Below are 14,341 nucleotides of genomic sequence, written 5' to 3' on the forward strand. Positions count from 1 at the left end.
AGGGAAGCGTCCTTTAAAAAATTTGTATAGTGCAAGACTTGATTATTTTCATCGTAGAATACGCCATGAAAGATTTCCTAGACGAAAGAGCCAAAATTCGAAGATAAAGTAAAAAACAGTCGGCAGATTCAAATTTCTCAAGGTTTTATCTGAGTACTTTGTTTTTTTTTAATTTTCACGAACTACAGAATCATTCGCATTGAATTTGCGGAAATATACATATTATGTTGATTAGTCAAAAAACATATGTTTACACAAGTATGAGTTCTGTTTGAAAATTAATAATTTTAATCTTTAATACGTGTATAATTATAAACAATAACAAATGTAAAGAAAATTTTGCCTTCGCTAGCGTACAAATCTGGGAAATAAAACTGTTATAGATCATAAATAAACATTTATATGAATTTAATTACAGACTTTTTAATTTGAAATTAAAAGGAGAATGAATGAATGTACTTAAAATAATATATTTCATTATTATACCAAATAGAGCGTGAGTTAACCATCTTTGGGTTGAATTGAATCGTTAAAAATAATGTTGGCAACACTAAATTACCGTGTAGCGATATAAAATATATCTTGATAAAAAATATATACCTATATATATAATTCAGTCCATACCTTAGACTTTGTTAATTTTTGTCAACCGTAAGGTGCTCAATTGTGTTACACACAATAATTTTTGAAATAAAGAAAACTGTATATTTTTAGAACGAAATATGTCCATTCAAATTGGTAACCTCTGGTCTAAAGTCATGGGCGAGCACTCCTATATATTTTTTTTTATTTAGATAGAGCTTCTCCAAACAAAAGTTTTAGCTACGCCTACTGTTGGTCCGTGTGTAACAATTTCAAGCACCTTACATTTTGCCTATTATAAGAAAAATGTTAATTTTTGTCAACTATCAACCAAGAATTATTACGCGAAACTAAGGCCGACCGTGCGTCGCCCTCTTTCTAATCGAGAGCTCTCCCCCGCTCTGTAGAGCATGTTTATGTTTTTTTTTTAGTTTAGATATTGGCCACCAGTAATGAAATTAGGCAGATTGGAAATGGTTAAATCGTTGGTGCGTGTGAACAATTTAAATTGTTTACAATAAATTAATCAGCAGTTCACGCTCGTACGTGAATGCCGATGGTATTAATGTTGTTTACTGTATGTTTGATTATATGACACCGATTAACGTACATAGTAGGGCAAAATCTATGTACCATACAAAATCCATTCATAGACGTGTTCTGCATTAAAGCGCGTTTAATTTCCCTTAGATGTTTGGTAGCTGACTCAGAAGTATTTGGAGTAAGCAAAAGGTAATGTTTTATCTCGGGCTCAAAATTCGTAATATGCGTCAGTAATGTCGTACATATTTTAATGAAAATTATCAATTTTATGGGTTGGGGTAAAAGTAAAACGCTTTATTTGACCCGCATTAATCGCATATTAATTGCATATTTTTAAAAAGAATTAGGTGACCTCTCATATTATTTGAGAGATTCACACCTCTGTGAAATTTTATGCAAATATATGTAGGCTTTATTTTTAGCAGCGCTTATTGTTGATACATTAATCACGGTGCTAAAAGAAAGTTGGATTTTTAGAACATTGTTCAAATACGCATGTAACAAGGTTGACGAAAAAATTTGTTAAGGTTTCCATTGTATACTTTGTAAAAAGTTTAAAGATAATATCTGCGTTTGAGTGTAAAGGTTCACGTAATTGTAATTAAAATTTCCCGAAATGTTAGTCCAATATATTTATATTAAGATTCATCGAGTTCATTACTGATGTGACGTTTACATTTTCTAATTCGATTCGTATATTTTCTTGTTAGATTAAATCATTGGCCTAATTTGTGCGTACGTCTAGTTATTTACGCTCATTATTGTGTATGGGTATTTAACAATTCGATAACATTTGCAAAGCACGGGACTTACAATTAGAAAGTAACCTAAAATCACCGATTCGTGTTGTTTAATTAATCATTTTAATCATATGTTCTGTTCTTACTGTGAGGAGTTAAATTTTACGGCTTTTCTTCGAGTAAAATATAAACGATATGTATTTTATTCACCTGGCACTAAAATGGTCTCTTCTAGGCAATCTTGTGTCGAACTTGGAATTATGCGCCTCCGATTTACTCAAATAGTTTTACATCTTGGTTACAATCTTGTAACAATATACAATATACAATATACAGGGTGTTAGAAGTTTGACTGCCTTAACAGACGATATAATACATTAAAATAAACAAAAAAAACCTTGGACATGGGTCCTAAACTTAACCATTATAGCCCAGGAAAATTTTGTAATGAAATAATTTTTTTTCTCGGAATAATCTGAAACAGTTTTCCTAGACTAATTCAACCCTCCTAAATTCATTTTTAAAATCAGTTATTAGCTAAAGCTAAAGGGGAAGGAGGTACATGTTTTATTTTTTCAGAATTTTTTCTCGTGACAAAAACCGCTGTTTTTATATTTTTCTGTCATTTTCTGCGTAACTATAGAACTTAGAGAAAAACCGATATCGCCAGCGATTGTAGCGGGTCGAAGTACGTGGGTTTTTCGATGTTTTCATTTAGATTTTAGGAACTCGCATATTTTGAGAATTTTTGGAAATTTTAATGGGCTCAGGAAAAGCCCAGCCCAGGAAAATTTTGTACCTAAGTAATTTTTTTTCTCGGAATAATCTGAAACAGTTTTCCTAGACTAATTCAACCCTCCTAAATTCATTTCTAAAATCAGTTATCAGCTAAAGCTGAAGGGGAAGGAGATACATGTTTTATTTTTCAGAATTTTTTCTCGTGACACAAAAACCGCTGTTCCGAGAAGTAATCTGATGTCAAATTTGAATTTTATGCACTCGATTTACTACGATCAGGGTCCCTAAAGAGTAATAGTTTAGTCCTATATGCAACTTATAGTCATGGCGTAGAAATTCTACCGTTTTTATATTTTTCTGTCATTTTCTGCGTAACTATAGAACTTAGAGAAAAACCGATATCGCCAGCGATTTTAGCGGGTCGAAGTACGTGGGTTACGATGTTTTCATTTAGATTTTAGGAACTCTCATACTTTCAGAATTTTTGGAAATTTTAATTTGCTCAGGAAAATTTTGTACCTAAATAATTTTTTTTCTCGAAATAATCTGAAACAGTTTTCCTAGACTAATTCAACCCTCCTAAATTCATTTCTAAAATCAGTTATCCGCTAAAGCTGAAGGGGAAAGAGGTACATGTTTTATTTTTTCAGAATTTTTTCTCGTGACAAAAACCGCTGTTTTTATATTTTTCTGTCATTTTCTGCGTAACTATAGAACTTAGAGAAAAACCGATATCGCCAGCGATTTTAGCGGGTCGAAGTACGTGGGTTTCGATGTTTTCATTTAGATTTTAGGAACTCGCATATTTTGAGAATTTTTGGAAATTTTAATGGGCTATAGCCCAGGAAAATTTTGTACCGAAATAATTTTTTTCTCGGAATAATCTGAAACAGTTTTCCTAGACTAATTCAACCCTCCTAAATTCATTTCTAAAATCAGTTATCAGCTAAAGCTGAAGGGGAAGGAGATACATATTTTATTTTTTCCGAATTTTTTTCTCGTGACACAAAAACCGCTGTTCCGAGAAGCAATCTGATGTCAAATTTGAATTTTATGCACGCGATTTACTATGATCAGGGTCCCTAAAGAGTAATAATTTAGTCCTATATGCCACTTAAAGACATGGCGTAGAAATTCTATCGTTTTTATATTTTTCTGTCATTTTCTGCGTAACTATAGAACTTAGAGGAAAACCGATATCGCCAGCGATTGTAGCGGGTCGAAGTACGTGGGGTTCGATGTTTTCATTTAGATTTTAGGAACTCGCATATTTTGAGAATTTTTGGAAATTTTAATGGGCTCAGGAAAAGCCCAGCCCAGGAAAATTTTGTACCTAAGTAATTTTTTTTCTCGGAATAATCTGAAACAGTTTTCCTAGACTAATTCAACCCTCCTAAATTCATTTTTAAAATCAGTTATTAGCTAAAGCTAAAGGGGAAGGAGGTACATGTTTTATTTTTTCAGAATTTTTTCTCGTGACAAATATATCGGCAGCGATTTTAGCGGGTCGAAGTACGTGGGTTTCGATGTTTTCATTTAGATTTTAGGAACTCTCATACTTTGAGAATTTTTGGAAATTTTGATGGGCTCAGGAACATTTTGTACCTAAATAATTTTTTTCCCGGAATATTCTGAAACTGTTTTCCTAGACTAATTCAACACTCCTAAACTCATTTCTAAAGTCAGTTATTAGCTAAAGCTTAAGGGGAAGAAGATACATGTTCTGTTTTTTAGAATTTTTTCTCGTGACACGAAAACCGCTGTTCCGAAAAGAATCTAATGTAAAATTTGAATTTTATGCTTACGATTCAACCCTCCTAATTTCTATAGATTCTAGGCCAGTTCTACCCTCTTAAATTAATTTCTAGTGGGTTAATTTTAAAAGTAAAATATTTTCCTATATCACCTTAAGATTTCAATTTCTTTTTTCAGGTGGAGTTCTATGGAGGACTGAATCGAAAGAGCAACATTCGAAGATGTATGTTCCTAGTACCTAGACGTTATATTATATTGTCTGGGGCTAGGAGTATATTTTTGTTTTTGCTCACATCAAACATAGACACAGAAAAATGCATCCCATAAAGAGTCAAACAAGCAAACAACAAGAGTCAACAATTTTGATTTTTGTCTCTAACGAAAATAGATTTTTAAGAAAAAAACTGACCCTCACGAAAATGGGTTTTTTGCTCCATTTTTTGCTCCATTTTTTGCCGATTTTTTGTTCGGGGCCCGAAACAAAGGGGATTTTTTGCTCCATTTCTTGTCGTTTTTCAACAAAATATGTGATGGACGAATTTTAGTTAAATTTTAAGCAAAATGAGGGTAATTGTTTGTTAAATTTTTTGTCGATGTACTACCTCTCGGTCCAGCAGGGACCGAGAGGGGTATTTTTTTGGAGCAAAAAATTTCCCCTCCTTTTCCAGACCAATTTCCAGATCAAATTCAATTAAACTTTAAATAAATTATGTTTCCAATAAAATTTTATAAAAAAACTGACGTTATTTTGAACCCCTCACGAAAATGGGTTTTTTGCTCCATTTTTTGCCGATTTTTTGTTCGGGGCCCGAAACAAAGGGGATTTTTTGCTCCATTTTTTGTCGATTTTTAACAAAAAATGTGCTGGACGAATTTTAGTTAAATTTTAAGCAAAATGAGGGGAATTTTTTGTCGATGTACTCCCCTCTCGGTCCAGGCTGGACCGAGAGGGGTATTTTTTTGGAGCAAAAAATTCCCCCTCCTTTTCCAGACCAATTTCCAGATCAAATTCAATTAAACTTTAAATAAATTATGTTTCCAATAAAATTTTAGAAAAAAACAGACGTTATTTTTGAACCCCTCACGAAAATGGGTTTTTTGCTCCAATTATTGCCGATTTTTTGTTCGGGGCCCGAAACAAAGGGGATTTTTTGCTCCATTTTTTGTCGATTTTTAACAAAAAATGTGATGGACGAATTTTAGTTAAATTTTAAGCAAAATGAGGGGAATTTTTTGTTAAATTTTTTGTCGATGTACTTTTTTGGAGCAAAAAATTCCCCCTCCTTTTCCAGACCAATTTCCAGACCAAATTCAATTAAACATAAATAAATTATGTTTCCAATAAAATTTTAGAAAAAAATCTGACGACATTTTTGAACCCCTCACGAAAATGGGTTTTTTGCTCCATTTTTTCAATTCAATTTTAAGCAGAAGTGATGAATCTTTTCTACAGTTTTCGTCAGTTTTTTAGAACGAACTCCTTCCTTTTCCGACAAATTTTTTTAACATAAAATTCACCCTACTTTTCATTATTGGAAAATTTAACAAGTCATTTTTGTTTTAGTAGGAAATGAATACAATCGATTTTTTTTAAATAAAACTCGGTAATAAGATAAAAATAATTTTATTAAAAATAAGCAATTTTTACAGTATTTCGTAAGTAATAAAATTTATTGCATTATAATATAATTAATACAAAAGTTGCGCTCACACTTGAAAAATACAGGTTTCCTTCATCTCTTGACATTTTTGTGTTGTTGTCAGATGGTTGTCTCCTCCATTTCGGCGTCTTCCTGAATTCTGTAAAAAAATAGAGAATTGTGTCTTAATGCATATATATATATATACAGGGTGTTTTAAATGTAATAAGTAATAAAAACAAATTTATCTACACTGTAAATATAATACAAAATGTATGCAGAGCGTTGCATTAGTAATGACGAACTTCAATGGCATTTTTTCGAAAATATTTAAAAAAACGCACGATTCTAAGGAAAAACAACTTATAGAATGTTTAAACATTTTTTTAAATAACAAACAATGATTTTTGCGATTTCTGTAATCAGAGTTTGAGGTGAAGGAGAGACATGTTTTTTTTATTGCTGATGACACGAAACTCTTCCCTAGAGAATAATTATTTAGTGATCGATTAGTGTTTATGACTTTGGCACATAAATGCTACACTTTCAACTAAATCTGAAAAACTCCTTGATGACTAATAATTCGACCGTACTAAATTAAAAATTTTTCTGCGGCACCAAACAGCCTTTTCAAGCGCCTGGAGATAATTTTATAACGCAAAACTACACAACATTAATTTACAGATCCGGATTCGATATCAAGTTAATTTAAATTCAAGAAACGAACACAAACACGGACACTGCGATGATAAACTGCAGAGATATTACGTATTGAGATACATTAGGTATTGTCACATATATGTAAAAATTTGCGTCACAGGTTTGCTCATAGCTTTCACTAACTGAAATCGTGCGCCCATATCGTTGCACCCGGATACGAGAAAGTGCTATATCGAATATGAAATATAATAAGGCACGTACCTTAAAATACACTCCTACGACAACTATTAGACTTACACAGTACGAACTGTGGCAATTTTATTAGTTCTACCCATCACGTCAGAAATGAAAATCAAATAAAAGACAACAGGTTATTTTATTTTTAAATAGTTGTTTAACGAGAGAACTACTTAACTGACACTACAGAAAATAGGATCGGGCATAAATCATAACTAAAATCCTGATCGGGGTCAATCAGGTTGTAAATTCGAACGTTTAAATAAAATACAGTTTTACGATGAAAACATAACATACTATTTCCTGTTGATTTGTGGGTAAAAGTGCCTCTTCTGACTAGAATCAAGATACTCAACCGAAGATATGTGTGAGAAAAAAAAATCGTTATTTAAAAGTAACATTCCCTTAAAATATTTACTGCAAGATACGAGAATTACTTTATACTAAGATCTAAAAGTTACGCTTATTATGCGTAGTCATATCATCAGCATGTATTGTTTTTTATCTAGGACTATAATACATACATCTATTCTATTGTTTTACATTGTTTTAGTGGCCGTTCGCATTGTATGACAATGATGTTCCACGAAACTATAATTAGTACTAGTTTAAGATACCTACATTCGAGATATACGCACTGGAAACTTGCCTATTTGTTACGACATCTTTATTAAGACTATTAATAACTGGTTGTGCGGGTTCTTAAAACTGTTAGACAATACAAAAACAAATAAATCGCTAAATAGAAACTACGAACGAACACCAAATTATTTTTCATGTTAATTAATTTATTTGCATAATCTAACGCTGTTGATTTATTATAAATAAATATAGTGTTCTTAAAAAGTATAACTATATATTCTAGACACTCCGCATGAAATTTTAAACTGTTAAACTAAAAGCGTTTTGTATTGTCGCATTAAAATATACGGACGGCCATCCAAACGCATTTATTGCAGCAGAGCAAAATTATTAATTTAACTTCACTAGTAATTTTAATTATACACTTATTTGAGGATAAACGTTTCTGGCAAATCATAAAATTGGGATGCGTTTTATATATTAAATTTTGAATTTATAACGACAGAATTTGTATCAGCACCACACACGAATGAAAAATATTTACCTAAATACATATAATAGTCTTCATTCAAAACAAAATCGTAATTTAGTAAATAAACAGTAAGGTTTTTAAATTAAAATTTAAAAAACGTTCTTTGTAAGTGAGAAAATAATTTCCCATTGCGACGGCGACGGTAGGAAAATACGATTCAAACGCCTGAACCACATTTTGGCACCGCGATTGGTGTTATAGGTCCGCTCGCTCTTAACAGCGTATTCAGTGTCAAGCTATGACCCACTTAGGCTTCCTCCTAAAGAGAAAGTTTTACCAGTCGTTAAGTATAATGGAACATTCTTTTTCCCTTTTATTCACACTACAAATTCGATTATGTTTTTGTTTATTAAAAACACTTTACCGCGGTTATACCTTCGGCTTAGTCATACCTCGGCTACAACACGAGTTGTTTTTGAGTATGTAATAAAATAACCGAAACGGCAATAACGGCGATAATAATTCATGTTTTAAAATATGAATCCTTTCCATAAGCAAATTCTGTATAAAAGTTATATAAACAGGATATTTATTAAATAAATTACTTTTTTCTTAATCATTGGAATTCCTCAGAGAAATTGTAGTGGAGGAATGATGACGTCTTTATTGAAAGACGGAATTATACTTTCACTACACTATGTGCCATATTGTTAATTGTTACGTATAAATCCATAGGACTCCTATGGATTTATAAGATGGAATATGGAATAAGAAACTACTTAACTACTACAATATGAAAAAATTAAGTACAAGAAAAGCAGCGTAAGAAACAAGATTTCTAATAAAATATGAAGATGGAAGAAAATTTCCGAAACGTACGTAATTTTAATAAAGCTGAATTTCTATGTGGAACAATTTTATTTATAATCGCTATCCCAGGAAATAATAAAAAAAATTAAATTAATTCCAGTGAGGAATTTTATACAAATTATAAATGGTGGAATGGGTTAAATATATTCCAAATGGAGTCCTATGGAATTTATAACAATAATACTACAAATTTATAAACTGTTATGTGGAGGAATTTTATTTATGACCGCTGTTTCAGGAATAATAAAAAAAATAGTTCATATCTCGGAACGGAAAATTTATGCTTGTTTTGAAACATTTTGAAAATATTTTAAATCAACTTGACTGTAAATTAATATTTACTACTTTCATTCAAATATATGCCTTATTAACTCTAAAGAAATATTGCATTCTCCAAATAAATAATTTAATTGGCCGTAAAATATTTTATTTCTCTCAATTAAATCCTTTCCAGTGTGCCCCTCGTATCCGTATACTAGTGAAAAATAGGCCTACTAACACAATGTTCAATCGCATATTCAAGTGTGGGTCATGTTTTTACCTGCATATGCTCAGTTAGCCCACTACAAGTACAATACGCGGAGAAAGTGACAGAACAGAATAATAAAATAGTAGGTCACGACATCTTGTAAAATTTATATTCGCCTCAACCCACCTATGATGATATATGTACGTGTATCGACAATAAACTTCGGTTTGATTACAAATACCTAATTAAATGTCGGTGTGTACGATTTTTACGTATCCTCAATAAAATGTCGAGAAAGTGATGCTTTTCTAACCCGCATAATTTGGTATTTTAAACCGTTTCGTAACGCTACCTGCATTCGTTCAATCACCGACTATAACTTTATGCGGAAAACTCAATAAGTGGAAGCAATATTCGGTTATAATTATGCTGAAAGTACAAAATCCTATAGATCCCACAAATACTTAATTAAATAAAGAATTTAAAGAAAAATCTAAATGAATACACCGAAAACATAGGAGAAAATACTGTTCTATTATTTAAGCTTTCCTTTTCTGATGACGGATACTACTTCTTAATTTATAATTTTAAAACACTTTCCATTTATTTTTTGACACAGAAAATTACAATAATGGCGAAGGAATGTCACCAAGTTCAATGAAATAGAAATGTGGATTTTCCTACGCGAATTCGTTACTGTTATGAGTCATACGGATCCTTTACGATCATACTTTCACAAAGAAATTTTCGTATGACGAACAATGTTATTATGTATATCCCATCGATCAAGCTGTACTTTATTATCTGTGTGGTAAGTCTATTATCTGCCTCACCCGTATTCCAGTTCAGTCTGTTTTGTAGGTAATATACAGAATGTCCGAAATATACAGGGTGTTAATTAAGTATCTACAATAAATTCAACAGACGATTATTTGATCGATTTTAAGACAAAAAGTTCATATAAACATTGGTCCGCAGATTCCTCGTTTTGAAGATACAGGGTGTTAAGCTTTTGTAAATGCTGTTTCCTAAATATCTTAAATACCCTTTACCCAATTTTGTTGTAATTTGGCAGTGTTGTTTGTAGTATTAAGGGGCTAATTTAACTGTAACTTGAATAGGTTTATTAAGTCCAGTGGCGTCCCGAGCGGTACCTTAACGAATATTTTTGACAAAAAAATGTAAGCTACTGACTTTTTTGTAATTTTTTTCGGATTAAGCAACTAAAAATACAACTTTTTTGTCTCTTTATTTTTTTTCGTACCGATTAATTTTTGGAGAAAAAAAATCCACTTAATTGCAAATCCCTGGACAAAACAAGAAACATGGGGAAAAGATAGGAAATAATCATAAAAATATTCGTTAAGGTACCGCTCGGGACGCCACTGGACTTAATAAATCTAATCGAGTTAGGGTTAAATTAACACTATAAATAACACTACCAAATTACAACAAAATTGGGTAAAGGATATTTAAGATATTTACGAAATAGCATTTTTTACAAAAATTTAACACCCTGTATCTTCAAATAATTAACACCCTGTATAATAATAATATCAAACAAATTTTAACTTAATTTTTATTTAGCACGTTTTTATACGTTTACATTATTCATTCAAATGTACAATTCACTAATGGGTTTTAAATCTGCCACGCCTTGTAAATTATAGCCACATTTTAGGCATAAGCAACATAATTACTTATCTATATATGTTGAAGATAGATCAATTGTAGTAATATTAACCTCAATTTAAAATAAATTAACACAGATATATAAAATACTTTCTATAATGGTTAGAGCAATTTCAGATGTAATTTGAATGATTCCTTTGATGCAAACAAATATTGCGCTGTTACAGAACATCAAACGGTAATATTTTTAAACAAAAACAGCTTTTAAAATGTTTCCTTTGATAAAATAAATCCATTCCACATATTACCATGCACCGAGAATTTTTAAATAAAATTTATGCGAAAATACCTTTGCCCTCCGATGTTTAAAGGTTTACCTGTTGTTTGACAAAAAATATTCGGCATGCTAGTTACCTATCGATATCGAGAATACAACAAATAACAATCATTTTTCATACGCATGCAACTTCCTACATACCAGCACGCATTAGTTAAAACCCATTAGTCACCTAGATCGTTACATTTTAAACATTTACTAAGAAATTTATAGATTTACATTCGAAACATCAGTAAAACCACTCCAATTAAGTCTATTTTTAGAACGAGACGAAAAATTTATGTCTAAAATTAGTAGCAACTAATTTGGCCTTAATTTCGCACAAGAAAACGATGTCTTACTTTCATCTGTCATTTCTTTCACCGGCAATTATGAAACGTTGAATTACTTGAATTAATCTTATATGATAAAATAATATATCTTAATTAATTTTACATAAGTAACTTGTTTTCTTTTCAACAGTATGTAATTTTGGTATAAAAATAGAAAGAATTTCCTCGTTACTTTCTAAGCTTTCAAATCTATTTACTGTAGAATTTAATAAAGTGATTAGAATAAGACTGTTTCACAGACGCCGCAGAGTTCTAAGTACATCAACCGAAGCGTATCTCTATCTCTGGCATTGAAGGGTCTTAAAAACTTTCTCTTTATAATGTACAAAAGTCTCACTGTTCCAGACATTATCGTTCGTGAGAAATTCATATGGGTAAAGCACCAAATACATATTGCTTAAAAATATTACACGTTTACATCGTTATTACCAATTTAAAATCAATTTATTAAGCTTATTATTAATTTTAAATTTTGCCGCTACAGCATGATGAGTAAAAACTGTATTTCATGATGTATCCAAATTTTTGAAGATATAAAGTGAATATATATTTTTTTAAATCTTCTGTGTCGTCATATATTAACTGATACTCATCGCAAGCAAATAACATATTATTGAAAATGTCATACGAACACAATCATTTTCCTTGTTTGTGATCCATTGTTACGCCCCTGGTCACAGGCCGCCGAACATTAAACCATGAAATTACTCATGGAGATGTGTATACGATTAACAAAGTAGCCCACAGACCACAGACGCTCAAAATTACTACATATAAAGGGAAAGTTAATCATTTTTTGTCGGCGTTAACAATGGGGCCCACATAAAAAAGCGGACTTAATTTTATTGTACTGGCATATCTGTTCCCAGAAGTTGTTAAACACCACATACGATATCTGTAATTAATGAAGAATTACGAAGAAATGAACTGCGGTGAGTTGTAAAAAGCTATGGCCTCTCACAAGTATTGAGTTAAAAAATGTATAAAGATCAAAAACTAGTTTAGAATTAAAGGAAACTATGCCCTTAGGGCATGAGTAATTATATTACCAAAGTTGGTGCTGGTGACGGATTTGTTTAAAGTCAATTACGTAAGCGTAAAAGCTTTCCTGGCGTTACTGAAGCAGTGGTCAGCATAGAAGCCCGAAACTCTCAAAATGTGTGCAAAGTTAATGCTTAATTAATATAGTTCATAACCTATGTCAAAAATTACAATAATCTAGATATTGAAGAGAAAATGCAATTCCATAAAAACTCTCAGAATATTCTCTATATACTTTAAACTACCGGCGACTTAAGATACGTTAGTGGCGATAGCTATTGAAAAAAATGGAAAATATCAACTTACCCAGTGCCCCACTTTCCTTAAGGAAGTAACTACTCTGATGTTTTAATAGCCATCTTCCGTGACATCCTGATAGTTTCCCGGTGCTCTTTCACTTCGACACATTCGCGGATATTTTCTTAAATCCCCGATGGTCTATGGACGATATCTGAAAAAGGGTACAAAATCACCACAAAGCAGAAGACATAACACACGCGGGCAAATCTCGAGAACCCATAATATATCCTATCTCCAATTATGAAACGTCGCGAAAGCGACATCCAAACATTATTATCTAGTCAAACTCAATCAATACCACTGCATTCAATCTGTGCTTTGAACTGGTTTTATTTAAAGGTTTCACTTTAACGGGCGACTTCAAGACAAATTGAGAACATGTTCCATTTTAATAGATTGGTAAACAATGTGAACTGAAAACTGGAAAATCGATGGGCACTATTTTTTAATAAAATTTAATAAATAATATCCCTGGCATTACTAGAACAGGTTACTGGAAAAAAAGTTCTGTTTATACATTTAATCAAGATATTATTTTAAATTTCTTCATCGGTCGAACGATTTCAGCTGAATATTAAATGATTTTTTTCACCGGCGATCTAAAATCGCATTGGCAGTTAAAGTGAAACTATTAAAACAAGCCTCAGTTAAAGTGATTTGTTAGTTTTTAGGGTAATCAAAAATGAAACCGGCTTGTAACAATGGAGAATTAATGACAGATGATTAACATTGCTCTTAAAATATTTAGTAGGCTTACGTTTCAAAAAGACGTACGCTATTCGCGTTTGCCATTCAATTATTCTTGGTTACTAGCGTGTGTTGAACAAATTAATCGCAACCAGTGGCGCACCTGCAAATAATATATTCCTCAGTTACGACCCAACAAGTAATAAAATACGCTTTAATTAATATCAAAAAAATCATGTTGAATACACATGGTTGCAAAATGTGAAATAAGTGACATCCTTTATTAATGATTAAGTATGACCCTTCAAGCCCAAAATACATAATAAATGACAAAATAAGCTGCATAGAAGTAATTTATATTGGAATTAAAATTTACTTTTATTGCTGTGAGTACTATTATTTTTTTTGTTTTGTATTGTTGGGCATCATCAAACTTATTTCTGCTTCTTTAATCTACGCCTATGTTTGGAATCATGGCACTCGTATAAGAGATCTTCCGTCTGCCTCTCTAGTGTTGTCACGGCTCAGGAACAACTAATACAGAACCACACTATAGAGAAATCTAGGCCACCTCCGTATCCGGATTCTCTGCACTATCCACCGACCTTGACACCATACTAGATCGATTTTTGATGGATTTTTATCAACTTTCTACTGTCCACGGATAGCGCAATGAAGATTAGATGTTTACAAATTCAAAGGCAAGGTCACATAGTGGGGTGGG

General features: G+C 31.7%; 1 long non-coding RNA gene across 1 annotated transcript; it reads right to left on the reverse strand.

The window, feature by feature from the left end:
• Window positions 1–6,029: 6,029 nt before the first annotated feature.
• Window positions 6,030–13,755, reverse strand: LOC108916883. Its single transcript, XR_001964788.1, has 3 exons — window positions 13,688–13,755; window positions 12,937–13,081; window positions 6,030–6,158 (listed from the first exon to the last, which is right to left on the reverse strand). It is a non-coding gene; the product is annotated as an uncharacterized LOC108916883 (long non-coding RNA).
• Window positions 13,756–14,341: the final 586 nt, after the last annotated feature.

The sequence above is a fragment of the Anoplophora glabripennis genome, unplaced genomic scaffold (assembly GCF_000390285.2).
Source record: "Anoplophora glabripennis isolate ALB-LARVAE unplaced genomic scaffold, Agla_2.0 scaffold2, whole genome shotgun sequence".
NCBI lineage: Eukaryota > Metazoa > Arthropoda > Insecta > Coleoptera > Cerambycidae > Anoplophora > Anoplophora glabripennis.